At 44.4% G+C, this 27,446-nt stretch overlaps 1 long non-coding RNA gene across 1 annotated transcript in view; it reads right to left on the bottom strand.

The window, feature by feature from the left end:
* The window catches only part of LOC311190341, a 107,300-nt gene that overhangs the window by 65,795 nt on the left and 14,059 nt on the right, over positions 1–27,446 (bottom strand). The gene's annotated exons all lie outside the window — the stretch shown is intronic.

Here is a 27,446-nt window from a genome sequence, read left to right as displayed (position 1 = left end):
TTACTGACCAAATGGAAGTGCCAAAGAATGATTTGGCAAGGTGGCTCAGGTACCACAGCCTATCACTTGTAGAGCTGTGCAGGAGAACACCCAAATCCTCTGCCCTCTCCCCAGGGCATCCTGCCTGGCAGCACTGGGAGCAATGCCAAGCAGACGCTCAGTGCCACCAAAAGCAGAAATACGGGGGAAGAGAGAGCTGCTGAAGTTTCTTTCAGTTTTGACATGTACATGCCACTAATAACCACAGCAGCAATGTAAAAATAATACTTGCAAGATTACATCGACCGTAAATTACTTAATCATACAGTTTCCCTGAACTTTGCACCTACAATATTATTTAAGTAGTGACTCCACCTAAAATTCTCAAAAAGCTCTTTTAATATATGTGTTTACTCCCCACTTCACAGATTAGTAGCTTGAAGCTTCGGTGTCAAACTCTCCCACCAATATGCCGGTGAACCAAAACGTACACTTCATAAAAGAAATTTCCATGCTTAAATAAGGAAGAAAAAAGCCCATATGGTAGAAACCCAACTGAAGGTACAACCTCAAAAAAACCCCACTGGCCTCTCTGAATGGCCAAAAGACACATCATCAGTACAGAAAAAATGCAACTGGATTTTCAGTACTGGAAATGCCATTAACATCAGTATTTCATCACTTTCTCTGAAAGCAAACAAAACCCACCCCATTACTTAAGGAGACACAACTCAACCACCAGTACATGATCCCTTGTCTACCTCCAGAAGGGCACATGAAGTAAACACAGCCACACAGCTTGGGGTGGGAGACACGGCTGTGATACCCTTCCTGCAATTTCAAGGTTTGGGCATTGGGCATACTCCGCCCGTCGATGACATGGATGTCTGCCAGAAAGTTTTGTTGCAAGGCTTTGTTTACAGTTGTTTGTCTGAGTCATTCCCAAAAAACTGGCTGGTAAGATTCAACTAATTCTGGCAACTTCTGAACAGAGAGTTTAAACCTGGGACCAGTCAGGTGCCACATGAAGCAAAGAGCAGGGCCAAGGAGGAGAGAGGTGGCCTCCACTGTTGGCATCTGCTCCCAACCGGGCAGGGCCACCTCCTGAGCAAGGACAGGCACCGTCCCTCTCCCTGCTGCAGCGCTGGAGGCCTGCAGCCATCTACACTCAACACAGAGCAGCCAAGAGCTGGGCCAGTGTACAGAGGGCAAATACATCAAAACAAGAAATATCACTTAATGAGGACAAAAAATTTGAGCTAGGATGGAGAGGCAGTGACAACCTGGTTATGCATGGAGGGCTGCATGGTGGCTGTGCAGCTGCAGCACTGCCAAAGAACTGTGTTCAAGCCTCTAAGATGCCAGTGGATGGATGCTGTTTGCCACTGGTTTGCTTCCCGGCTTTTTCCTTTGGTGTAACAAAGCTACATTACAAGAGACATCACCGACGAGTCAAAGCACTGAAAAGGGAGGGAGACGCGGCGTGCTTGGCAGATGGGATGTACCTGAGCCATGCATCAGGGCTGTGGGGTAAGGAGTGCAGGACAACTCTGACAGCTGTTGGCAGCAAAGACGGCGGCCACCCTGCCGCTGCCTGCCACCCCTCTCCGCGCTCAGGAGGATGAGCTGTGCCTTGGAGAGCTGCCACGCAGCACCGCTCCAGTCATTTAAACACGGCATTTCCCAGGTGGCCATTAATGGTGAGTTCCTAACCAACCTGAAACCCTGGCTTCTCTCAAGCACAACTAATGAACGCTCACAGCAAAAGGGAACCGTATTCTCAGTACATGAAATACTACATAGTATGGAGACATCTCAGCTGAGAGACCCTCAAGATCCTTTGTCCTCTTGTATTAACTCTCTTCCTGTAGAGAAGTGGCAACGCTTCCCAAATCATTTGTCAAACCCTCAAGCCTGACACTGATCAACAGAAAAGTTTGTCAAGGAAATGACAAGCTTCTTCAATAGGATTTAACCAAGGTGTCGTAAATAAACGCCTGAAGCCAAACATGGAACAGCAGGGAAGAACCAAGATGCTGAACAGGGCATTTGCCCAGGGCTTGCAGCTACAGCTGAATGCTCGGCACCAGGCATGGGACTGACGGAAAGAGCAGGGTGCCGTTGCATCAAAAACTGTCCATGCATCCACAAGACTTAAAATTAGGGTTGCACAAATGCATTCTGTGTCTCACCAAATTGCATTTTGACAGTAGGTATAACATTTTTATGTATTTGTGTATGAAAATAAGATCAACATCAAATAGCTGAAACCGCCCTAGATATGATGCTGCCTTAAGACGTTCATAGCTTATAAAAGAGCCTAGGCCTGCAGTCAACGAAACACACAATGTAGGAAGACAGACCTTAAAAGTAAATAATTCAGGGCTTGAATTCTTGAAGGTAAATAATTTAGGGCTCTAATGAACTCGCTGACTGTAAGTAGGGAGTTCCACTGCTAGGAAACCTCCAAACTGCCCTACATCCAATCCTCAGGAGTGTAGGTCAGAAAACTGTCAGCAAAAACATGCCTCAAATATTCCTGGCTATAGCGACAGAGACTCCTGTCTAACACAAAGTGAGTCCTGGATAGGAAAAGGCAGCTTCACAGCCTGGTGCCAGGGCTCTGTGCCGTACCCGTGAGCTGCTGAAGAGGGAGGTACAAATTCAGAAACATCACTGGGGCAAGCAGTGCGGTGATCTGCAAACCAAGGTAGCTGACCCATGTTGCGTCCCATGGAAGCATCAGAAATAACCTTCAGGTATAGCCAACCGGTCACTCCGGTCAAGGGGTGCTAAAAATACCAATGACTACGGGGGAGGCTGCAAGCTCTCTGCTAAATGCAATAGCTGGTAGATGAAAAGGAGCCAGACAAACTCCTGACGACTCCTCCTCATTTCACAACCTCTTTTCACTATCCTTTTACAAAATTGGTCATGGTCAAGAGCTTTTATCAACGCCTGGGAATTCCTGTGCATTGGTCAAAAAACATCTCAGCCAGACAAAATCCATCAGCAAACCACGCTATCAGTCCTCATCAATTCTTAAACTGCCAGCAAGCCTCAGCCTTCCCAGCCTGCATCCTCTAGTTCCAAGCAGTCATTCACAATCAGCAACTATTCCTGACCAAGCAAGGAAACCGTATTGAAATGGAGAAACAGCCAACCGCCAGCTACACCATGTTGTTTCTGCTAAAAAACCTCTGAGGATTTTTACGCTGTCTCACACATACATAAAGTAGTATGCGAGAACAGCCCGCAGTTGCCTCACACCCTCTTACGAGACCTACACGAAACCAGACCGTGAAAAAAAACCCCGCCTTTCGCCACCAGACATGGGCATGTCAGCAGCAATAGCCAAGGCGCTGCAAGGCTGCTGACGAGCTTGGAAACACCGTATGGGAACATGCCCCGCAGATCAGCAGCTGAAAACCCAACTGCTGTTCTCGCTCCGTGCCCAGCAGAGATGACATCTCATCGCCAGCAGAGATCTGGGTCACCACCAGGAAGCTGGAGTTATCCCAGCACCATCTTTTCTAGGTAATGCACCTGCAAGGGGAAACAAATCCGCACCGAGGTTGCATCTGACAAGATCCTGGGTGTAAAACAAAAACAACCACGGGCGGTTCCTTTGCTCCCTAGCGATATCATCCAGTGGAAAAGAAAAAACAAAACCCAACAAACAAAACCCTAACTAAAACCGTATGGCAGAATGTCTTGTGTACAATTACTTTGCAGGAAGAGTTTGCTGTAAATGCAAGGGTCAGACTGCAGTATCTCGAGAGCTGGCAAATGCATCTCGATTGCCAAAGTCTGCCTCCTAAATGCCACGCTGAAAAGTACTCGCTTTCTTATTCTGCACTTCAAAAAGCAAAACCCCAAATGTGGGGAAGGAGAAGGTGAGAAAGTCCACTAAGTATCAATTTTAAACCTAAGACGTTTGTGAAAAACAAAGGTGCTGAGCCTCCAAGCAGTCAAGTCACTGACGCCTATTCAGGCACAGGACTGAAAACCAAACAAGCTTTCCAATCTCGGCTAACCAAAACTTTTGCAATCTTCCTGTATGCCATCTCCTGGTTTACATCTCACGGTACCGGAGTTCAACTTTTGGAGAAACATGAACAGTGAACCTAGAAAGTGGAACACAGTGTTATTTACAGCATAAGAGAGCATGCGGTTCACAAGAATTAGTAGCCACACACATCCCAATCCTGTTTCTCAGTACAACACCCACTCCTGAAATCCTGTACCAACCAGATTAGCTGATGTGCACATGCTTGCGCTCTTGCAGAAACAATAGTCTCTTTCAGCCCATACAATCTTCTGAAGAACCAGGCGAAAACGTCATGGGAAAAGTTAGGAAATATCTGCAGAAAACAGTCTGCAAGAAAGGCCCTTTAACTTGTACAAAGTACATAACATGACGGAGAAACACATCACTTTGTTACCTATCCCCTCTTCCAGAGGGTTGGGTGTGGGTTTTTTTGGTTTTTTGTTTTTTCCCAGGATGGAAAAGGGGTTTGCAACGACTTCAGAAAATACAACATTCCGGTGGTGGCAGAGCTCCCTTACAAACAAGAGCACTGCAGGCAAAATCTAGCTCAGGGAGCTTGTGCCTAGATCTGGGAGCAGATACCCGCTCCCCTTACGTGCAGGGATGTCCCGCCGACGGTAGGGATCTTGGCAGGCAGGATGAGTCCTCCTGCCCCCAGCGCACAGTGTTCCTCCCTCTGCTCCCCTCCTGAGCAGTACTCTGCTGCTGTGGAGGGCGTAGTGCTATTTTTTAATTAATCCAGCACAAGGATTGAGCTGCCTCAGGGTTAAGCTAAATATTTTGTCTTCAACTAGCATGGCAGAAGTAACTCTAGAGGAAAACACTCTGCCATAAGGCTAGGGAATTGAGGACAGAAAAGGAGCTGCAACAGAGCCACCCTTGACCTCTCCAAATTTCACCTCCAGAGGACTCGAATACAAGAAACCAAATTTTTCATCAGCAGGGAAATGGGGCAGGGAGACTGGCTCTTGGTCACATTACCATTGGATGCATAATTAGATGGAAGTCCCAATGGAGTGGTACCATCCATCTGCTATTCCAAACTGCAGGACTTCACAAAAGCTATCAGAAGAATGTTTCCCTCGCTATCAGAACAGCATTAAGCACTCAGAGAGGTTTTAAGCCAATACACAAATCCCTGTTTCTCCTCTCACAAGGGGCTACACATCTCCACATCTCCTCCAGGAAACAAACGATCCCACACCAAAACAGATTTTTCTCTGCATGCACTCATGCTGCCTGTTATTTTTATTATTTTTTTATCATCTGGTATGCATCTTCCTACAGGACTGCTTATGTTAAGGGAAATACCAACATCAGCTCTGCAGAAAACACCGACTCCCGTTCTGTGCAAATGCTGTGAAGGTTAATAGCAGCAGTCGTGGCTTGAACTCTGCCTTTGCCCTGCGCCGAGCAGATCCTGTAACCGCTGGCATCTTACCCCTCACACGGGCTTCCCCTCAACTCGCGCTCACTCTCTGCAGGATTTTCCTAAGCAGTTCACCTAAACCCGGCGCTAAGTACTTTTCCAACTGTAGGAGCAAGTCAAAGTGTAATTCGATGTGTCCGACTGCACAGGCACCGCATGAGAACGTGAGAGCTGATCACAGAAGAACACAAGTCGCTTTTTCACTTCACAGCTCCCAGAGTCAAAAAGGGTGTGTAGGACCCTGATACATACCAGATGTTTCCAAGTAAGGTGGAAAAACTGGTGTGGACACACTGGTCCATCATGAAAGCTTCCCGAGGCCACCAACCAGCCATGCCACCAGCCATACGTATAATCCTGCTCTCCATCCTGCTCGTTTTTCAAAAAAATACATTTGGCAAGTCTATTGGTATGATGTGAGAAAGCCTCAAAACAGAATTCATTTTGTTATGCATATTCCTGTATCTATTTAAGAAAAGTGGATTATTTTAAAGGACAAAAGGCTTGGGCTGGAGCGCATCTGTAGTTTCACCAAGTTCCGTATTCAACCCAAGAAATGGAAGGGCAATTTCTGTCAGTTGTTTGTAGCAGGTTTGGCATCAGTTTAATTCAGAATCTTTTTCTTCAGAGTTCAGAATATTGCTGGGAGTAGACACTGCCGTCCTTGGCTGCGTGGCGTGGAGGTGCGGGAAGGGCAGACTCCTCCACCAGCCACACACTTCCCGGGATGAGAAGCCCGGGTGCTGCTGGAGGTACCACGACAACACACACTCGTGCGTGTGATCAGACAGCGCAGCGAGAGGGAGACTTTGGTAACATTCCTGATGGTGACCCTGCAGCTCCTATTTCCCCAACCCGTGCTGGTGCAGGGAACACCAGAGGATGTGCACGAAAGCAAAAGCAGTATATCTCAGGCTAGCGACAAGTAAACACACGTAGAGGTGGGGTAAGCTGAGGGCTGGGATCTCTCAAGCCCCCCAAATCCAACTCAAAGCAACTTCTTCACCAACCACTCAGTTCTTTTTCGCCACGAAGTCTGCCATTGTAAAAGGTGGGTTTGGATGCTTACCTAGGGTTTGTAAAGTGGCAGGGTATTTTGCTCACCATCCTGTTCGATATATTTATGCCTGTTGTTTTGTTCTGACCTGTGCACATACCCTGTCCCCTTCTTTCAGCCTAGCTCTGTCTGATGAGCAGAACTGCCAAAACTTCTGGTTCTCAGAGCACACTGCTGCCTATGCCAGCCTCGAGCTCAGCACTGACATCACTTGTTCCATGAGCGATTATTACATGGAGATAATCATGTGCCCATTAAATACCCCACTTCTCACTGCTCCAGGAGGATACGAATGAAGAAACTGCTCTTTTCCTGACCACCTTCTGCTATGAGTACTTCAGTTACCAATTTCAGTCGCACCTCCTTGCCCTTTTAGGCACCAGTTAAGGGTGTGGGGTCTGATTTCCAAGACCCCAGCTCTAAGTCTCTTCAAGGAAAAAAGACTGGATGCTATCAGCCCTATGAGAAAACAGATGTTTAGTCCATAACCACGGGCTCCTGAAACAGCTGTTAAGCGCAAATCTCAGTTTCTGAAATTTTCTTTCTGTTGCCTCATTATCTTTACCACGTCCCAGCAGAAACCAGCAGAGTCCCCGCAGGCAAAGGGAGGAAGTCTTTATGCTTCCAGCTGCATCTGATGCTGGCTAGTCAACCAGATTCAAAATGTTGCATCTACCTTACGTTTCACTTCAAAGTCTCAGAATTTTTCTCCTACTGGTGTTTGTGGTTTGAAGATACCACTGGGGAAATGGAAACTCTCGGCCAACACTTCAGATTACTTCCCAATGCTGCCAGGCTGTCCTCAAAAGAAAAACAACCAGATGATGTCAGACACAAAACAGCTTAAATCAGATACCTATGTAATAAACAAAAAAAATTAAGTGCAGTTAATTGAAATGAAGGCTGAAGCTCCCAGCGAGTCATCATTTTAATTTTAAGAGAGTAGGATGGGATCCTTAAGTAGTAGCTCTGGCCAAGAGGTCCTGACCACTAAATTTAATCCTGCAGGTGCTGACTTCATGCTGCTGCTTTCTTCCAGCCAGACCATTCCAGTTCAGCAGCCTTTAATATTTTTGGTGGGATCCATTTTTCAAGCATAGTCACGCACCAAAAAAAAAACCCAAACTAAAAATCACCTTGTCAATGAAGAACAAAAATACCAGATCAATGAGCATGCAGTCTTAGAAACGTAACTCTGATCCCTCACTTGCTAAGAAATCTCTTTCAAAGAAATGTTTATGTTAAAATTTAAAGTTATGTTCGACATTAATCTTAGGGAATTTTACAACAGAACGTTCCAATTTGAAAAGGATTCTACAGTTTTAATGAATTCCTAGAACCCATAGACAGAAATTAAATGGGGGGGGGGGCGACCTACAGTGTTGGCTAGACATATTTCAATATTTGTTACCATAGAAACAAGCCAGCAGATTTAGGTTTTGGAGTTATCCTTGCTATAAAATATTAAACTTCTTACAGTTTTTGCATATGTATATTATGGCAAGAACACTGTCAATCCTGATAAAGCCCAAAGCATCTTAATTATTTAACAAGATTTTAGCTTTTTTTTTTTTAAAGAGTATCTTTTTTTTTTTTCCTTAATAGACTGTATTTTAAAATCTTCCAATACTTCCAGAATACCGAAGAGACACTTCTGGCTGACAGAATAACATACAGGAGATGCAGAGGAGGTAAAGACTTATTTTTCCACAATGCTGTTATGTTCAAAAGGACAAAAGGAACACAAACACATTGTGATGAAGAATCATCAACCATAATGATAAACATTTTACCAATTAGCAACTGTGATAATTTTACCACCTAAAATGACATTAAATGCTATGTTTTCATTTGAAAAAAGAGTTCATACTTCAAGTTCGGTGGTTTTCTTTTCAACCTTAGCAATGGAGAAATGCTGAAGTACAGAATTTAAGTGACTGAGATAGCATCTCAACACTTGAATACTATCTTGGACAGATGCCTGATGAATGAGACAAACGCATCTTCCTTTCATGCTCCAGAAGAACATCGACGAGTTGCGTTCAATCCACAGCGCACCCAGCACGTGCAAAGATCAGCAATTCAAACGAAGAGGAAGGACAGATGCTTAACTCCACCAACGTTCCTTCAGAAAGGAAGGAAAAGAAAGACAACTCGATGGCAGAGGGGACGGATGGCTTGGCTTGCCATCCAGAGGAGTCCTGAGCACTGTTTGTTGTTGGGATGTAAGGTCAGCCAGGAGCAGTGGAGAAAATCAACACTTGGGCAAGTCCCAGATCATCACCGCCGGCAGTAGATGTGTGCAAGTGACTTTGACCCTGATTTCACAGCCAAACTGGTGTGCATGTTACACTTTTTGTTTGGATTCAAGAAAATCTGTTTACTAGAGGGACAACATGAGGCTTCCACATGATGAAAAAATGAAAAACTTGAGAGTAAAAGCCATAAACCACACAGTTATTTCAGTACTGTATTCCAGCACTGAAAGAGACCGGGAAAAACACCAACAGAAGCAAAGTGTACCAGAACAAAATAAAATAGATTAAAAAAAACCCAAACCAAGGCTGAAACACCCTCTTCTTCCAAGAGTTAAACAGTGCTTTTTACAAAGTGTAAAGATAAGCTGTGGAACTACCATTTCCTAAGGGTTTTGAGGTCAGTTCTCTAACACAGGCTCTCAAATAGCCAATATTAAGTGTACGCAATGCTCATTAAGGTGTTACGCTCACATCTACACCGTCATCTTAAAAAAGCCTCTTAAAATAAAATTTAAAAAAACGTGGAAAAACTTATTCTTGAAGTCTTGCAAGACAAACCTTTAACTAATGGAAAATCTTCAATGATTTAAAATAGGAAAATGGTAAGACGGCTTAATTTTAAATGAGTAAGAATTTAAATGTCACTTCCTGCATGTGACATCGATTTGAAGAACCTTGCATTTTTGTTTTCTTTAGTGTGGTTAACGGTGGAATCTTTGTAGAGTACATTTCTATGGCATTTACTGTTGCATGTTTATGTTTGGCAACTTCTTTGCATAATCCTGAACACAAGAAAAGCAGAAAGTGATTTTATTCCTCCGAAAAGACAGAGATCTACAAAGTAGCACGCTACTAGGGCTTTCAAAGAAAGAAAGACTGGAGGAAAACTATCCAAACACTCAAGGGAAAACCCTACAATTTCCTTTCACTGACAGCTGCAGCGAGGTACGATGAATTTATTTTATCTGAGTAGTTATGTATACACACACTAAAGGCAGAGCAGCGCTGTGGGCCATAGAGAATTCACCAGCACGAGCCTACGAAGGGCACAACTATCAACCTGCAGTCGAGAGGTGGGAAGTTATTCAGATGTCTGAGTAAGTCCTGGAATAAGAGATGCAGGCAGCACGTGTTGTCAAAGATATGGCATTCCATACATGCATCCAAATGCAGAGCTATAAATCCCCTCGCTGCACCCTCTTGTAGTCTCTCTGGGCCAGATCTGTCCCTTAGGGAGCTGTACATCCCTGGAAACCCCTGGAAATAGGGATCTGGGTCTTTCATTCCCAACTGCTGCTGCAGGTGTCAACACCTCAGCACACCCCCTCATCATTTGCGACGGGGCTGGTTCAAGGAATCACATAAGAAAAATGATGCAGCTTTTATATAGTTTTCTGTACAATTCATATATACAAGCAAAATAAAGCATACGAGAGTCTAGGGATGCGCTGCAGGTATATCTTGGAACAAAAGAGCTATCATTCAATCAGACAGCTCAGCTGATCGACACTTATCTCGTGCTTTGTCGACCTCCTCAACCCCCCCAAGAAACACAAGCACACAGAGAGGGCCTTTAAATCATCTGACAAACACCCCTCCAATTTAAGTGACAGTCTGCGACACCACTGGGGATGCACGCCCTGAGCTGGCCTGCTGGGGCAGCGGGACAGCATAGGGCCAGTGGCCAGTCACTGCCACCACTGTGCCTGAGCTCGGAACAAGGGCATTCCAGCACCGTGTGACAGAAAGAAAGAGGAGACAGCAAAACCCTTGCAGCAGTTTCTGGATAACATGCTCCATTTGGTCTGCTTAAAATATATGTTTTAGACAATAAACTGGAAAGATAAAATAGGAGATTGTGTTTCTCGATCTCATAACACAAGAAGAAAGTAAGTGTCAACCAAATAAAAACTCAACCCATGTAAAAGAAAATACTCTCTACACAACATGCAATTTACTCAATAGTAAATCATTCCCCTTTATACCAGGGAGGCCAAGAGCGCAGTTGGATTCAAAACGGAACTGGATGTGAGTTTCCCATCTCAGCAAGACTCTGGAAAAGAACATAAATGTCTCATGCTCCAGTCTTGACCCAATAATTAAAGAGTAAAGCCACCACAGGCCATCAGGAGGCCACATTTCCCATTGGAGGCTGGGAAGGAGTACTGCTCCTTCCTCTGAAGCATCTTGTCGTTGGTCACCAAAATAAAGAGAGGAATCTGGGGTACATGGACAGGGATCTGAACTGGCACAGAAACACACACAACTCTTCTAATGTTGGAAGATTACCATGTGGGAGAGTTGATGAATGGGGAAGGATTAAATATAGAACCAAAAAAATAAGCAAAATGATTAATTGCTAGGGAAGGGGGACTGATGATTTATGGAAGAGAAAATTAGTAAGATTTAGGAAACTGAAGGGAATAAGCACCGAGTGAGCTACGGGGTGGGACCATCTGGTGCATACAAGGCACGGCAGTACCGGGCACATCCCTCCCAGCTTCAGCTGCCCCTCTCTCCTTCTCCCAGCCTTGGCATGTGCTGGGCAGACACAGCCCAAACAGGCAGCATTTCGAGGTTACTGCCTCAAAATAACTGACTTTAAAACCAAGCTGCCATCCGTTTTAAATAATATCCTATAATCTGAAACAAAAGAAACTGGTCTCCTCACTCAATTAAACACTTCCATGCGGTCTTGCAGTGGGCTGGTAGTGCTGTCGTGCTCATATCCTCGTATTCCAGCACTTTCTAGAAATTTCTAAAAATAAATGGATACTTGTTTAATACTGTTTTCATTTATTTTAAGAAGGGATAAGTAGGAATGGAAACAGAAGGCATTTTTAGCATATTTATTTTTAATCTGTTGAGTTCTAACATCTCAACAGTAACCCAGGCTTTTGATCCTACGCGTCTTTGCTTTGCAACGATTAAAACAATGGAACTCTTCTGCAGTCGGCATGCAACCAACCAGCACCCCAAAGCAGCACAAACTTCAGCCACAATCCAGCACCTTAAAGTCTATTATGATCAGTCGTTTGCTCGGTGCCTTCAATCCATTTGCTTTTGTGGGAAATGGTAATACAGATGAGGAAAAAGAAAAACCTAAACCAGGTATGCTGTGAAACCGTAAAAGCACTCTGTATATTAGCACAACACCTGCTTGATTATTTTTTTTTAACTTAATGCCATTTTTAAATCACTTATAAAAATACTTTTTTTCAGTTAAAAAAAAAAAAAACAACCAAAACAGATACAACTGACTACATCCTCTTCAGCTTATACTCATGAATGAACTACTGTTTACATTAGAAACAAGCACCTGGATCAATTCATGGGCATCCAGCGAAGCCTGTTCGTTTCCTTCCTAAATGTTACTTTACCAAAGACACGGTCAAATCCCAGCCTGCGAGCAGCCTCACTTTTCAACACAAAATCTCAGGGGTGACGCGCAGGAGCCAGAGGGGCTGCCTGCCATGGGGCTGCTGATGGCCGGAGGAACCCCAGGCTCCATTTCACAGCAGCCACACGCATGGGAAGGAGACCGCTCCCTCCCCTGGAGAGGTTATTAAGACATGAAGACAAATACTTTTCATAGTTTTCCAAAGGTCCATTATGAAATGCTGTACCGAAGACTCATTAAGAAACAATTTTGTGCTATCTTTAGGAGATCTTGCATTTCCTCACACAAGTCTGTATGTGGGCTCATTCCCTTTACAGCCAAATACTTTCAGCATGGGGTAAACAGCAGGACCTGGATTTGCATAGTGAGCTGGCCAGGAAAAGAGTGGTCTGAGACTGTGTCGAGATGTTGACACCTCTCTGTGTGCACACAAGTCATCTTATTTAATAACCCACTCAACAACTCAGTGGGTGCCGTTCCCAACCACCCTTTGTTTCACCTGGTCCCTCTCCCTCACATCCCAGGCAGATGCTTCCCACCCTTCGCTACCTGGCAGAATGGACAAGCTCAGAAGAGCTGTCACTGTGTCACTATCACACTTGAGGGGAAGGGGGCCTTTGGGCTCTTTAAGAGGGCTGAGATAAAACTCAACCACCATCTACGCAGCTTTCCATGACCATCGCTCTCATGCATCACTGCCTCACAACTTCTAAATTTTGCACAGTCCCCTCTCCCCCTCTGTCCTCCAGAAGTAGTTTTCTTCTGGACAGGACACTTGGCACTGTGTTTCAGAGGGACTCCAGTAGCAACTCCTGCTCCACTGAGGGAAGATTCTCCTAAACTTCAGAGTTAGGCTTTAAGGGATACACTGCCTTGATATATTTTTCTTGCTGAGGTCTGGTTTTACACATTAGCCTTTGGAAGGAGCACCTTTTCATTCAACATAACATGCAGAGGATTTTTTTACTCCCTATAAACAGACCTAGGTGAACAGCACAGGTCATCTGTCATGATGAAATTCTGGATAAAAATCTGCAATAATTTTGAGACCCTGATATGTATGAGTCAACATGCAAACCCCAAACTTCCAAGAAATGCACCGTTCTCACCTTAACGTTGTAGGCTACAACACACTGTATTTCCCACTCAGTGGTGCTATACAGTCTCCCGATTAACTGAACTCCCATATTTGATTTAACAGGAATCTGTTCTAAACAAAATACACAGGGCAAGAATGTTTCCTTAAGCTGCCAAATATTTAAATGAAACTGAGAAGAAAAATCAGGATAGGCACAACACATCTCACAAAAGGGCAGCTACAACAGTAATTTAAGTTGAAATGACCAAGAGATGAAGCAATAGAAAATTGGAAACAATTAACATCTAATATTCAGGAAATATGAAATCCATACTGAGGACTCAACCCAGCATTCACGGAAAAAGACATGGTGATGAAAAGCAGGTATTCTGCGTAATCACCAACAATGCATTTTAAATGTAGCTGTTCAAACAGGGTGCCTTCCCTGCTAAAGAAACACCTCTGGGTACAAGCAGGAGAATGCAGCCCACACAACCAGCACTATTACAGCCTGATCAGCACCTGGTCTCACTGTGTGAGGGAGTGAATTTCACCCTCTGGGTTGGTCTCAACCCAAGAAGGTACCCACACCAGCCTCTCCTCTGGTACTTCCCAAGGTCACCCTCCTCGTTGCTTCCACTCAGAATGGTACATCATGGTCCAGCTCCCCTCCATCCCCAGAGCAGCATGGTCCTCTCACACTTCCTGTAGGCTTAAGCACACGCTTAAGCAGAATTCAGGCCTCACTCCAGGTCTTCAAGTTTACTTCTTTCCTGAGACTCTGACATAGGGATGGAATTTCTATGGGCTCTAGAAACCAACTTTTACTTCAACAAGTACCAGACACGTGCATAACCAGGCACATCACAGTTCCCTACATGCTCTACCCTTTCTTCCAGCTGATGCAGAAGGGGATACAGTAGGTACACTTTGTACATCACTTGCTAGTCCAGAACCACAGGGCTCATCCTCTTTGTCAGGGACCACCACTGTATGCTCTCCATGCCTTACTTCTTGCTGCAACAAGCCCATTTACTACAGGATACCTCACAGCTCCTCTCTGGACTCCTGCAATTCCTTACATGCTGTCCCAGAGCCTCTGCAAGCTGGAGACTCCCTGTTCATGCTACAAGGGAAAAGTAAGGAGCTTGCCAACTGCATTTAAAAAAGACAGCAAGAAGCCTGATGATAATGAAGTGCCAGGGTTTTCTGTCTCAACTTTAGGTAGAACTTCAAGATGACAAATCATCCACCCCATGACAGATGCAGATGCCAAGAGCTTTCTCCTTTGTTTTTCTCCTATGTTAATATTTCAAGAGCATGAAATATTTTTTTTTTTTATTTTTGAAGTGAATTGTCATAGGCTTTGAAGTACCACCACACTTCACAGTGTGGGGTCTGGCAAACTCTGATGAAAACGCTGATGAATTTCAGGTATTTTTGTTCTGTTGTTCTTATGTTTGATGTTCACACATTGAAACCTGAAAAATGCTGGAATGCAACTGCTATTCTTGCATGCCAAAGGTTGTTTCTACCACGGACCTGAAATACTGCAGGTGTTACAGACAACATGCACAGCTCTATTACTTTATTGTATCAAGACCACAAAGTTGTTACCCGGAGAAAATCAATTCTTACATGGTAGTTATTACAGAACATTAATTTGCACAAGGAAGAAGTATGTCTTCCCTGGACTTACATAGAAGTATCTTTTAATATCACAGCCTTTTGTCTTCTTGGGAGGGATGTGGAACACTAAAAAAAAAAAAAAAGAAAGCCAAACAGAAATCTTAGGTAATGTGAGAAATCAGATGATTTTTAACCAATGGATGCGGAGCCCTCTGGAAGGCAGGGATGCACTTGGGCATCCCTTGGGTTTGTACTGTGTAGGAGCTCTCATTACCCAGTTTCAGACACTGCTTTATCTCTTGGGCATTATCCAGCTCAAGCACATGGAGTTAAATCCCAGAGGATGCAGAGGGGGAGCAGGCAGGAAAGGGAATAAACCCCCACCAGAATGATGAGGAAGCTGTTATTGGGAAGGGCAGTGTGGGGCTGCATCCCCTCACCACAGAGGCAACAGGGACTAATGGGAATGACAGAGCTCATGAGGGCAAAAATGCGCTCAGCTGAGTGGGAAGAGGCGGCCAAGCATTCCACTGATTCTGCTACAGGAGGGTAAATAGGTCCAGGTTTTGAATCTGCCTGAATGCAGACACTGAGCATGGTTTTCCAGGCAAACACCAAATTTGTGCTGGACTGTGCTACTAAGTGGTGAGGGTTTCCTTTCCTGGCAAGCTTTTCGGGGCGGGGGGGAGGGCACTATGCCAGGTAGGCAGAAGGCCATGACATGGAGCCTGAAGGCAGCATCCCCCACCCCAGGGTGTGTGCCCAGGGAGGACACAGGGATGTGCACGCCCAAACCGGAGCTCACCCTGCAAGCCTGGCACGTGTGGGTCCCAGGCACAGTTTGCTTCTCCTAAGCTGATTAAACCAACAGGTTTGTGCTCGTATTTATTGAAACGCTCTGGGTATTTCACCTCTGCCTGCCTCACTCTGTTTGCTTTAACGAGCAGGCTGCAGGTCCTAGAACGGCCAGCCAGCCCCACGAGCTCTGGTCTCCCTGTGGCTGCTGGTGGCCTTCCCTCCACACCCACGCAGGGGCTCTCCTGACCATGTCTTCACCAGCTAATGCTCCTCCCTCTCCGCCACCACCCCAGTGTCTTCTCCCTTCCGATCTCTGCAGCAGACCTATGCCACGACACCCTGATTAGTGCTTTTCCTCTCCAAATCCAGCCATAAAGAGTAGCTAATCCTATCTGAGCACCGGGAAGGCAGGTAGCCTCCATTTCACACGTACACAAATGGAACAAGGGGAGTAGTTCGGCCCGGTTCTTTCAGTAGGTCCCTGAAAACGAAGCACAACGTTGGTAGCACTTTAACTTACCTCCTGGGCAACACAGGGTAACCTACCAAATAAACCTAACAAGTAGGCACTGCATGTCTGTGATATATTTGTTTACGTGGCGTAGAGAAAGAATTTACTTTGGGCAATTTCTCTGGGTATGTTCATTGCTCTGTAAGCGTGTGCGTGCGCTTGTGGCTGTATCCTCTCCTCTAATCTTCGAGCTAATTTCAGCCCAAGAATTGACTGGAGGCAAGAGGAGCAATCCATGCAGCCTGGTGAGCTTCCTTCAGAAATCTCTGCACGGAATCTTCACATCCTCCCAGCCTAACTGCTATATGAGAAAAGCAGGAGGACAAAGAAAAGCTGGAGGATGCCATTTGCAGAAACCACGAGGTAGCCAGCTGCAAACCTGGAACTCACCAGCCCACTGCCAGCATCATGGCTGGACATCCCACAGAGTACCTGCCCTCAGGGCTTCTCACGCGCGCGGTCGTTACGTAAGGTCATATGCTCTGACATGTGTATTCCTAGAAGTGACGGGCTCGCTGGACTCCACCCAGAGAGGATCAAGAGCAGCTTTGAGAGAAGGCTGCTGTCCAGTTAGTTGTATCCTGTTTGGATGCTTAACGGGGATGACCCTACTCTTCTAGGAGATCCAAAAGCTCAGAGGAATTAGTCAATTAACACAGTGGAACTCCATATCCTCATTACAAGTTGCGGGAGAATGATCTCCAGCACCAGTGCTGGTAGGTATTATCCAGATGGGATATAAAAGTTGCTTTAAAAAGACATAAACCTTCTAAAATCACTTCTTAATGTTAAGATTTTAAAGTGACTGAAATAAATGCTATCTGCTAACAACAACACTGGAAGTGGGTGGCAATCCTGGTTCTAGCATACTTAAGCTTTGCATCAGAACAAAACTATCATAAATTGGTTAAAAACCACAGCGATATGCAGTTGACACCCACGTATGTTATAGTGGTGCCCAAGAACAAATTATATGTGTAGAATATATCTCAGTATGCTCCATGTATTATCGCTGCTAAGAATAATGCAAAATACTTAAATCTAAAGTCTAATGCAGTTGGAAAAAAAAAGTCAGCCTCTCTCATACACATACGTATTTACATGCTCCCCTACATTCCTACGTTCTCTATACATTTTGGTATTGTTTACTAAAACATTCTTTGGATAGATGGCAAAATATCAACAAAAGATCATCAAAGAATAGAAATGAACTTGTAAGAAAATAGAAATTAATGCACATTTAATAAACTATGATGTCCTCCAGTTCTTTTTCCCTTCTTATCATAACACATACACTGAAAAATGAAAATAGACTTTTCTAAGTATGATAAATGGACATGCAAATACCACCTGAAACACAAAATATTAAGCTGCCCAAGCTGGTCTCCTAATAACAGCGATTCCTTTGGACATTCCAAGTAACAGAAAACCAACTAAACAACCTCGGTCAGGAGGAACTGTGCTCAGCAGCAGTGAATACTACTGATGAGAGAGTGGTACCTTATAAAAACCTCCCCTCTGTTTTTTGCAAAGAATGAAGTGCCTCTGACTCCTCACCTGTGGCTCCTCAACACAGTTACTCTGGCCCACAAACTCATCTGATTTCCAATCTAAAGTTTGCTTTATCTCAGGCTGCAGAACAGCACAGGCGTTACCCTGGGAGAAATGAAACCCAGCCCGCTGCTGACACTGCTAGCAATCCCAAAGGCAGGAACTGTGGACCCTCTGCAGTTTAAAAAGACTATGCCTTCCTGCTAAAACCTGAGTTATCGGTTCTGACAATGCCTTACAAGAAACCATCTACCTTGCTTGAGGAAGCAAAGCTCTGGTGCAGACAATCTGCTCTGGGAAGGGTTCTCTGCCCTCACCTGCACGCCAAGGATTTGCAGAGCATCAAATGCTTCCTCCAGGACCGGTGAACGGCCCCTCCACAGAAGGCATGAGTAAACAGGGAGCAGTTACCTCCCCTTCATTATTTGTTTTTCTTCTGTAAAACAGAGTCCTGCAGGTGATGCCGCTGCTGGATTTCTCAGCCTTTTAACTTCCTGCAAACACAATAGCAAAATAAACGAAGGTGAAATGGTACTTCACATGTTGGTTTCCCTTGGGTTCTTTTTGCCACAGAGGAAAAATTTCATTAGGAAAAAGAAAAAAAAGAAAACCCTCTGCATCAGTGTTTGGAATTAAATACTTGGACTAAACCTTGGAAATAAACTTGGACAGGAAAAAAGTAATCTTTCAGTTTATGAAGAAAATTGATTATTAACTTGCATAATCCCAAATTCTCCTCTGGTTAAACAAGACATTCAAGATAGACCATATACAAAAAACAGATACCTAATGGGACAAAAAAAAAGTAAAGAAAAAAGGATCTTTGAAAAAGACTTTATTAAATGTGGACAAACTCCCTTTTCTCAAAGCCTAACACTTATTTTCCCACATTTAGCAGATAGATTCCCTAACACCCTTGAAAAGATGAACACAAATTCTAAGCATGATTATTAATGATCACAGACTACATATCCTAACTGCAATCGATCCAGGCTGAACTTCACGTAGTAAACACTGCATTCCACAGACTGACGAGCCAGCTTTCAGATAAACAAGTTCGCTTAAAAATCAAGTATTAACACCCTATGGCAATCCAAGTCCATGCACAGTGACTCAGTACAATTATTATGAGTGCAACAATAAGTGGGCAGTCATGCAGATTTGTAACTTACTTGGTTTAGGCATGAAATTAAACAAGCAAGAAAAATTAATGAAAACTATTCAATTTTAGACCAGACTGAGTACAAAATATGAGTAAGTATTATAAACATGACATAATCTCATTTAAAGAAACGGTATAACACATAGGTTTTACAAATATTTACAGACATTAATCTTGTTAAGTTGATTTCCAGAGTTTTATTCAGTAACAGGATTGATTGGCTGGAGAAACACAGGCTCAGACAAAAAAATAGCTGAAAGCTCTATTTTTGTCAGAATGATGGATTCTTTTCTTAAGTAACTTGTTTTGTTGTCTTTTGTTCCAAGACTATAAACATTATTAGCAGTTCTCCAACTGGCAAGAGATGCTGAGATATTTTGTCTTCACCATTCTGGATTGCTTTTTGTTTCCTTACACAGTCCAAGAGTCAGGGAAGAGCGAACAACTTCCATTTCCCACCCCTCCAAGACCACTTTTCCCCACAACAGGATCTTGCCTCTGAAGCGGTGTGTATACATCTGCTCCATAGGCTCATGCTTACCCTGATAGGGGATGGGTTGCAGATCCTGGTAAGAACTACTGCAAACTACACAAGTTTACCTTTCTGACACAACCAACATCAACATCCAGTTGCCTGTTGTTTGCTTCCCATCATCTCTGACTTCCCACAGCCAAGACTCCACATGGCTTTCATGTGGCCACAGTTATTCCTGCTTGCACCGAGAGGTCATTTTGTACGCTGCTAAGCAGAAGGGATACTGCTTTCTTCTATGACTTCAGGCAGCTTTTAGGAAACACAGATTTCCTGCCCCCTTTCCAACTAAAGGCAAAGGTCAGCGAGTCTAACAATGAAGCACAGTGTTGTAGCTCGGTATTTTAGCGCTAGAAAATTTACCCACAAAAGCAAAGAGGACAATTGCTATATAAAATTTCATGCGCAGTGTCCAAAACACGTCCTGTCCAAAACATGTGCTTGCAGCCCAAGCAAGGATTCGTGCCCACTAAAACAATGCTATTATGTATAGGTTTTCCCAGAAAGGCATGTTACTAAGCAGAGGTCCAGTACACTAGAATGTGTACAATCTGGGGTTTCTGTAAGAAGTGAAAAGTACGATACATGCAGTAGGAACAAAATAGGGCACATTCCTTGCTGCACTCAACAGCTAATGGTCACATTCACAATTTACTTCCATGTTGTAACTTGGTCCAAACTTTCTGCTGTCATCTTGACCTAGCAAAAGCATTAACCTGAAGGGCTGATTTTTTTTTTACATCAACATTCCTAGGGCAATTATCTTCTTCTTTTCACTGTGAAGGACTACATCTGATATACCATCCTACCTCTGTGGTATTCCTCATGTTCAAGATCCAAGAGGAAACCTACTGGAACACCTTTGCTATACGTTCTTTTTGAGCAGTATAATACTGTCAAGAACACCAGGACCTCATTAAACATTTAAGAGCAGCTGATTTTCAAACACCACCCTTCCCAGGCAAAGAAAATCATCAACAGAAAAAAAACCAACCCCACAACGAAAATTGTTTCATTATTTAGGTCAGAGCTGGAAAGCACGGCCTTAGTCGTCCCACACATGAGCTCATGCTCAACTGTAGTTCTTCTACTCCATTTGGAGAAGACAGGCCCCTTAACCTGCACAGGTCAATGCAGTATACTTATAACCTGATCAATCTAAGATCCTTACCTATTTCACTGCATACAGCCTCAAGGTCTGATGGAGGTAAGGCAATGCATCCATCAGATGCATCAATAGATCCAATCCATCCAATGATGGAGGTCAAAGCTACATTTAGTTTTGCTAATTTTCATTTCTGTAGAAGCCAAGTGTTCCCCATGCAGTGGTACTTTCTATTTACATACTAAGACTTCCAAATGTATCATTCCAAATGCAAATACTGGCAGTGTTTCATAGTAACTGAATGGTAGTACTTTACACAAGAAAACGCCTTCTCAGATCGCACGGTTCACTCCACCATCAGCTTCAGGCTGCAGAGCTACAGAAGCTTCAAGCCAAGGTTCAAGAAAATTAACACCGGTCAGTCACAGGAAAACCTACCCCACCCTGTCTCTTCTATTCTCCTCGCCCTGCTTGGAAACCAAGCTCTTATGAGGATGCTTATGCCCCAAAGCACCAGGCTGCCAGCTACTTTCTATCCTGAAAGTCCTCATTCCTTTGGGTTACTCACCAGGGTGCAGAAAAGGCTTGTGCAAACCTCTATGGCTTCTTCTATAAAAACAAAGCTGAACCACTTTCTCTGCCCTGGATATTTAGGTGCTCTTCAATCTGCAGCCTCTGTGGTGAGCATCCAACTACTCATGCATGTGACAAAACTCACTCGCTGTGCTCATCACAGCGCTTCCCAACTAGTCAAAGATGGGGTGCAATAAGGAAGCATGCAGAACAGAAATCCAGCTGCTTTCCCTGAATGGCTTCAGTGAAATTAAAACCCTTCATCTACTCGTGACTTCCTCCACTGAAGCACAGCTAGTTAAATGGCATGCATCGCCACAGAAAACAGGTGTGTTGCACCCAGGGCTTGGAGAAAGACAAAAAATATTTACTACATAGATAGTCTACCCATATGTGAGGAAGACAGACTGGAGTACTGAACTTGCTTAGGCATCAACAGCCAAGAAAAAAGAGCTAGAAATGAATGAGGAAACTTTGATGGTTGTCTCTTCAGCTGGGCAGAAGCAAGAAGAAAGGCTTCTGGCAGGCTGACCAGATGACTTCCCCTTCGAGTACTCTCCAAGTAAGGAGACAGGCAGGAAAGGAAGAGTAAGCCCTGCTGCCAGAAGAGCAAAAGCATGCTCATCTCATGCTCCAGTCCCTGTGGAGCTGCTGCCTGTCCAGCAGCATGCTTAATTTTCAGTAGTTCTTCATCTCCTTGCTCCTGTCCTGGAAACACTGGTTCATGCTCCAGCCTTCTGTCCCCATGCACCTTGTCCAGCCCCTCCACACCTTGGTTGAGTGACCCAGAAAATGACACAAACCATCAGCTGGGCCCGATGATCTCCTGAGGTCCCTTCCAACCCCTACAATTCTGTGTCACTTTTGTGTAGTGGGACACCTAGGGACTCCTTCACTGGGACCTGACAACTGGGAGCCAGGTGAGGTTTCAGCTGGTGAACCTCCAGCACAGGTTCCCATTACCCCTGAACCGCTGGAGGGCCTGCCAAACTCAGGCTCCACTTTAGCACGGCCTTCCTCTGCTCAAGGGAAATCATTTCCCCTACACTGATTCACTGATTTGCAGCTGGTTAAAATACAACCCCCGCCTCCTTGGTGAGTGCACACACATACACGTGGTCTGCAGCTGTGGGGAGAAACCCCAGGGGAGGCAGAGCTATTGATGTGCCATACACGGCCTGCCACCAGTTGAGAACACTCCCATCTAAAGGGATAAATTGCTTATCTTCAGTATCAGATGTGCTTCATACTGTCCTAGATGAAGGATCGGACTGGTGTCTTAGGACAAACCCCTCCCTATCCCTAAAAATCACACAGATTCATAAAGGAAAAAAAAGTCTCCAGCTGCAACAGACTGTGCTGCTTGGTCCGTATGGCAGATTTCCCCCCTCTTGCTGCTTTGCACATGTAAATGCCAGGAACCATGTGCTATTATCCTGGGTTTCTCCTCTTTTGAGGATGAAGAGAAGCAGCTGAAGAGCACTTCTTCCTATGGCCTTTGTTTTGGCATTGGCCAGGTCTACATCACTGGAGTGCTGTGCATGGGGGCCAGCCTGGGCTGCAAACCTGACTCCCACTGCACGACAGGTATCCCAGAGTACCCAAATTAATCCTGGTCTCCATTAGACCAACAACGTCAGTGTAAAGCTGATCCCCATCTGAAGCGGATCCTGTTTTCAAGGTGAGTGTGAAGGCTTTATGTGTTGTAGGGACTGTTTCGTGACAGAGAGCAAACGATGTGACAGTAGGAATGGAACAGAAACACTAACCTACTTGACCAGTGCAGTCAAAGGAGAGCAAACTGGCCTGCATCCTCACAGCCAAGAAGAGACCCACTGGTTTAGGGTGGATTCCTGCACCTCAGGAGACTACTAATCAGAATGCCAACAGGAGAAAAATGAAATAAAAAGCTAGGTCACCGAGACTACTAAACGCCAAGAGGCATGAGGAACATATGCAAAAAGGCTCATTAATCATAAAATACCCTCATCGCTCCCCTCCCGCTCCTTGCACTGGGGATCCAAGATAAATACTGGAGTTCTAATCTCTTTTCAAGAAACTACACCAAATGACATGAATTCTTGATTTCCCCATGTTTGGGTTTCTAGGCAATAAGACTTCAGTACAACTCTATTCCACACCAGGTACTAGTTCTAAAATGGAAGTCAGACCTCCTTGACATCTGATGGTGGGAGGTCTGAGATACTTATACATGGCCAAATAAATCTATTTCTCTGAAGACACTGTGGGATTCCCCACCAATTATGAGAGAAGCAGCTGCTTCTTTTTGTTGCTGTTGTTGGTTATGGTTTTTTAATTTAAATATTTTCCCCTTCTCTGGAAAGTCTTCCCAAGGTATTGTGGCACCCCAAGACTAAGCCTTGCGTGGCATCCTGCTTGAAGGTAAAACCGAAGGTTCATCCCCAAGAGAACTGAGGACCATCCACAGCTGGGGTTCTCCCAGAGAAGAGCAGCAATACGCTACCAGGGGAAAGCAGAGGCTAGGACCTCAGGACTGACCTCAGGATTTTCAGTCTTCCTACCTAGTAACAACTGCTACGCTAGCACAATACAAGCCTCAAAGTCCAAAGTGTAAAAATAAGGTCCCTGCATTTAAAATAAGCAGTGGTGAGCAACCCAAAAAGGAGGACCTCACTATGTCAGATTTTCAGACAACCGCTCAAGGTGGGCCGTTCCTTACGTAAGGCCTAATTTTAAGATATTGACTGTCATACAAGGACGTAAGAAGAGTTTTGTCTCTCGCTTTTGGCCATAATGGAGATTTCACAGAGAAGACCATTATTCCCAGAATGAAAATAGCATTGCTGCAGACTAAGAGGAGAAAACAACACTGAAGGGCACAGGCCCCACAGCATGTATCTGCAGCAATGCCAGCTCAACACATTTCCATCTTCCCTCATCTGGTTGATTCCATTTCTCCTGTACTACAAAATTCACTGGCCCCTTACTTTTTCCACTTTGAATTTCTTCAGGCTTGCTTATGAGCAACACAGTGAAATGGCTGAGTTGAAAAGATGTTTAAAAAAAAAGTTGTCCTTTTTTTTTTTTCATTATTCCCCTAACCCTTAAGTTTCATTGATATGGGTTTTATTAATAGCTATTCTGGTTCAAGTAGATGCATAGTAAATGGTTGTAGGGAGGAGAGGGTGATACAGGAGCCCTGAGATGGAAACCCACCAGAACCACCACCACCTCAGGAAGGGTACCACAGAAACTTTGTATGCTCACTGCTGATGTCCAGACTGTCACACTTCTGGCTCCTGGTGCCCTGTCCATGCGTATTTCAAACAGACCGAAGGGGGATACTATTTCACTAATTCACTTATTGAAATAGGCATGTTCTCTGTGCATCATAAGCCTCCTCTGCATCTGCCAAGCACAACTGGGAGGGTAGGGAGTAAAGGGAGGAAAATATTCTGCATTTATGTTTCCGTTAATTCAGCAAGAGAAATAGATCAAACGTTCATTTATTCTGTGTTCCAGGACACTTCTCCTAGACACTATATATAGTTTCTCAGATACCAGCGTCTTCCCTCACCTACATATTCACACTAATCCATATAAAACTATGAGTCATTACACAAAGTTCCATCCAGAAGAGTAAGCCATTCATCCTTTGGGGGAGGAGGAGAGGGGAAATTAAGAGCTGTTTCCAATTTAATTGGCAGACTTTACATTTTTGTTCTGCTTCCACTGGAAAGTGTGGTGCTAATTTTTCTGCCACAGCTTGCAACCACGGTGAGATCTTGATCTGCTTCATTTCTGTCTACCAGTAGGACCTCTAAAAGAAAATTAAAATAAATTAGAAACGTATTTTATTTACAATGCAAGTTTGGTGTGCTGAACTTACAAATACTTGCTCTGTTTTGGGGATTTGCATGTTTTTAAACTTCCTGCAACCTTTAAGTCCCTTGTTCACCAAATGGATGGCAAAATGGCAGTTTAAATGGCACACTGTAACCCTCACACAAACTGTTCAAGCCTCAGCATTGTACCTTGACAGCACAATACTTTCTAAACTCATTTTGAAGAAGGAAGAAAAGTAACATGAATGTATTGAGTGCTCTGCAGCATACCCTCTCCTTTTACTTTCATAGAATAAAGCACATGTATGCCCCACCCTGTCTTTTTACTGTACCTTCTAGTCAAAAACATGGTTTCCTGTACGCAAGCAGCTTGCTTTGGGCAATTTTGAAGCTAGGTTGCACAGAAAGTAGCAACTTGGAATAGGTATGCATTTTAATTCCTACACAAGCTACTCCAACACAGGAATTTTAATTTTATGTTCGCCTTTCCAACGTGACAGAGGACAGAGTTTTGATTGTCTTCCCACTTATTATCTGTAATTTCAGGGGTTCCCCCCCTCTCAGGTGCTTCTTGCCTTTGCACTACTTTGTCTCTTATTTTCTAACCCAGAAACGGCAGCTGCACGTAACTTCAACTCATCCTCCTCCTCTTGTTCCTTTCAACAAACAGCCCCTAAATCAGAATGACCAGCCTTTGCTTTCCACACAATTTGGGAGCTGTTCCCATGGATTATGTGACCTGAGGGGCGCATGGGCTCTGCTGGTGCAGTGAACCAGCCATCACCCTGCCAGCATTGAGATGGATGAAGTCCACAGGGGCTCCCAAGACCCCAGGATCATCAGCAAAGGCTGCACCAAGGCATCACTGAGCAACAAATCCTCTAGAGAAGAACTGGCACCTTCTTCCTGAACTTCTCCCACTGGCTCTGTGGCACTACCTCACCCATACAAGGATTTTGGTCAGCGGATTACAGGATTACAAAGACCAAACACCTCAAGTTCAAAGTAAGTAACACACAAGAAACAACAGCTCAGCAGTCTTTCTGCGGGAGATGAACTTCAGCCAAAGTGCTACAAGACTTTGAGCACTGTTTCCCAAATTAAATCAATTTAATTCCGTATGACTTTGCTAACGCATCACATATCTCATTACAGCCGTGTGGGGCATTAGATTTCCCTTCAGTTACTCCTTTTCAAACCACATATTATCAAGCGTTAACACTTACCCAAATGGTTGCGTATCAACGTTTTCAAAGGTGTCAAAAACACAGCCTACTGTTGGGTCTTCCTGTTGCAATCTCAACTAACAAGAAGATACGAGGTGGCACAAACATCAGAACAACTGCTCCATACCTCTGCTGGATAACTAATAGCTGCATTTGACAGCTCAATTGCAGGAGCAACCCTGGAGCACAGCTTTTGGAGCTCGTGTCAACCTCGAGATAGCCCAGCACAGGGAAAACACCCTTTTATAAAGTCAGAAAAGCAGGCAAACCCTACCTAGCTCCATTCATGAACTGAAAAAAAATTGGTGATCAGTAGGCATGAAAGCTGCACAATATGCTAAGAAAGAAGGCTGTCGCATTGATCAGATGTACGTGTAAGCAAAGGTCTACTTCCTTCCATTCCCACCTTCTCCCCAAGCCAGCATGTGCAATCTTCATCCTGAGCAGGACGGCAGCATAGCTTGCTAAACTGTAGCATTTCATCTGAAACGTCAGGGAATTCGAGCACTCAGCACATGTCTGAGGCACTCGGCAGCACCTGAACAGCTAAGGAAAATTACAGGCCCTCAAGTAAAGAGTTCAAAATTATGAGGCAATGAATCTGTACTTGCAAACGCTAACACCAGACTTCTCGGGGTACGGCTGCAGAAGGCAGGCATCTTATCTAAATTGAGAGAGAGAGAGAGAGTCTCCTCACAAATGACAGATATTTAAGCTTCCCTTTTCTTTAGTTTTAAGGCTCACCAACAGTTTGCAGTAGTAGATATTTAAACTGTGAAAGAAAAAAAATGCTTGCTCGCGGCTGACATATCAATCAGGGAAAACTACTTTTTCTTTATTTTAAAAGTTCTGCTTCTTGCTTTCCAAAAGTTGTGAAAACTTCTGAAGGCAGAAAAGGCTATGATCAAAAAAAAAAAAAAAAAGGAAAAAAAAAAAGAAATGCAACACTAGATAATTTTAAACACTTCGCATACCTAAAAAGGGCATATTAAACCACAACCTTAGTCATAAACCTACAACAGCAAATCAGTACGAGCAAAGGCAAAGTACCGCAGGCGCGACCTGCAGCCGCCTGGCTGTCGGCAAGGCAGCAGGTTCGAGCACATGACAACACACGCCAGAGGAAGTGGGTGTCGTACCTCACCCCGAGCATCTCCTCCTCCGCCCCCCATCCTCCTCTGACCACCTGTAGCAGCCTCAGAGGAAGCAGACGTGCTCCCACATACTTTCCAGCTACGCTGCACCAGCCGCAAAGTACGCACGCAGCCATCGGCATGCAT

Source organism: Gallinula chloropus (assembly GCF_964237585.1).
Source record: "Gallinula chloropus genome assembly, chromosome: 3".
In the NCBI taxonomy this organism is placed as follows: domain Eukaryota; kingdom Metazoa; phylum Chordata; class Aves; order Gruiformes; family Rallidae; genus Gallinula; species Gallinula chloropus.
Note: the sequence above shows the minus strand (reverse complement) of the source record. Positions and strands in the feature narration are given on the sequence as shown.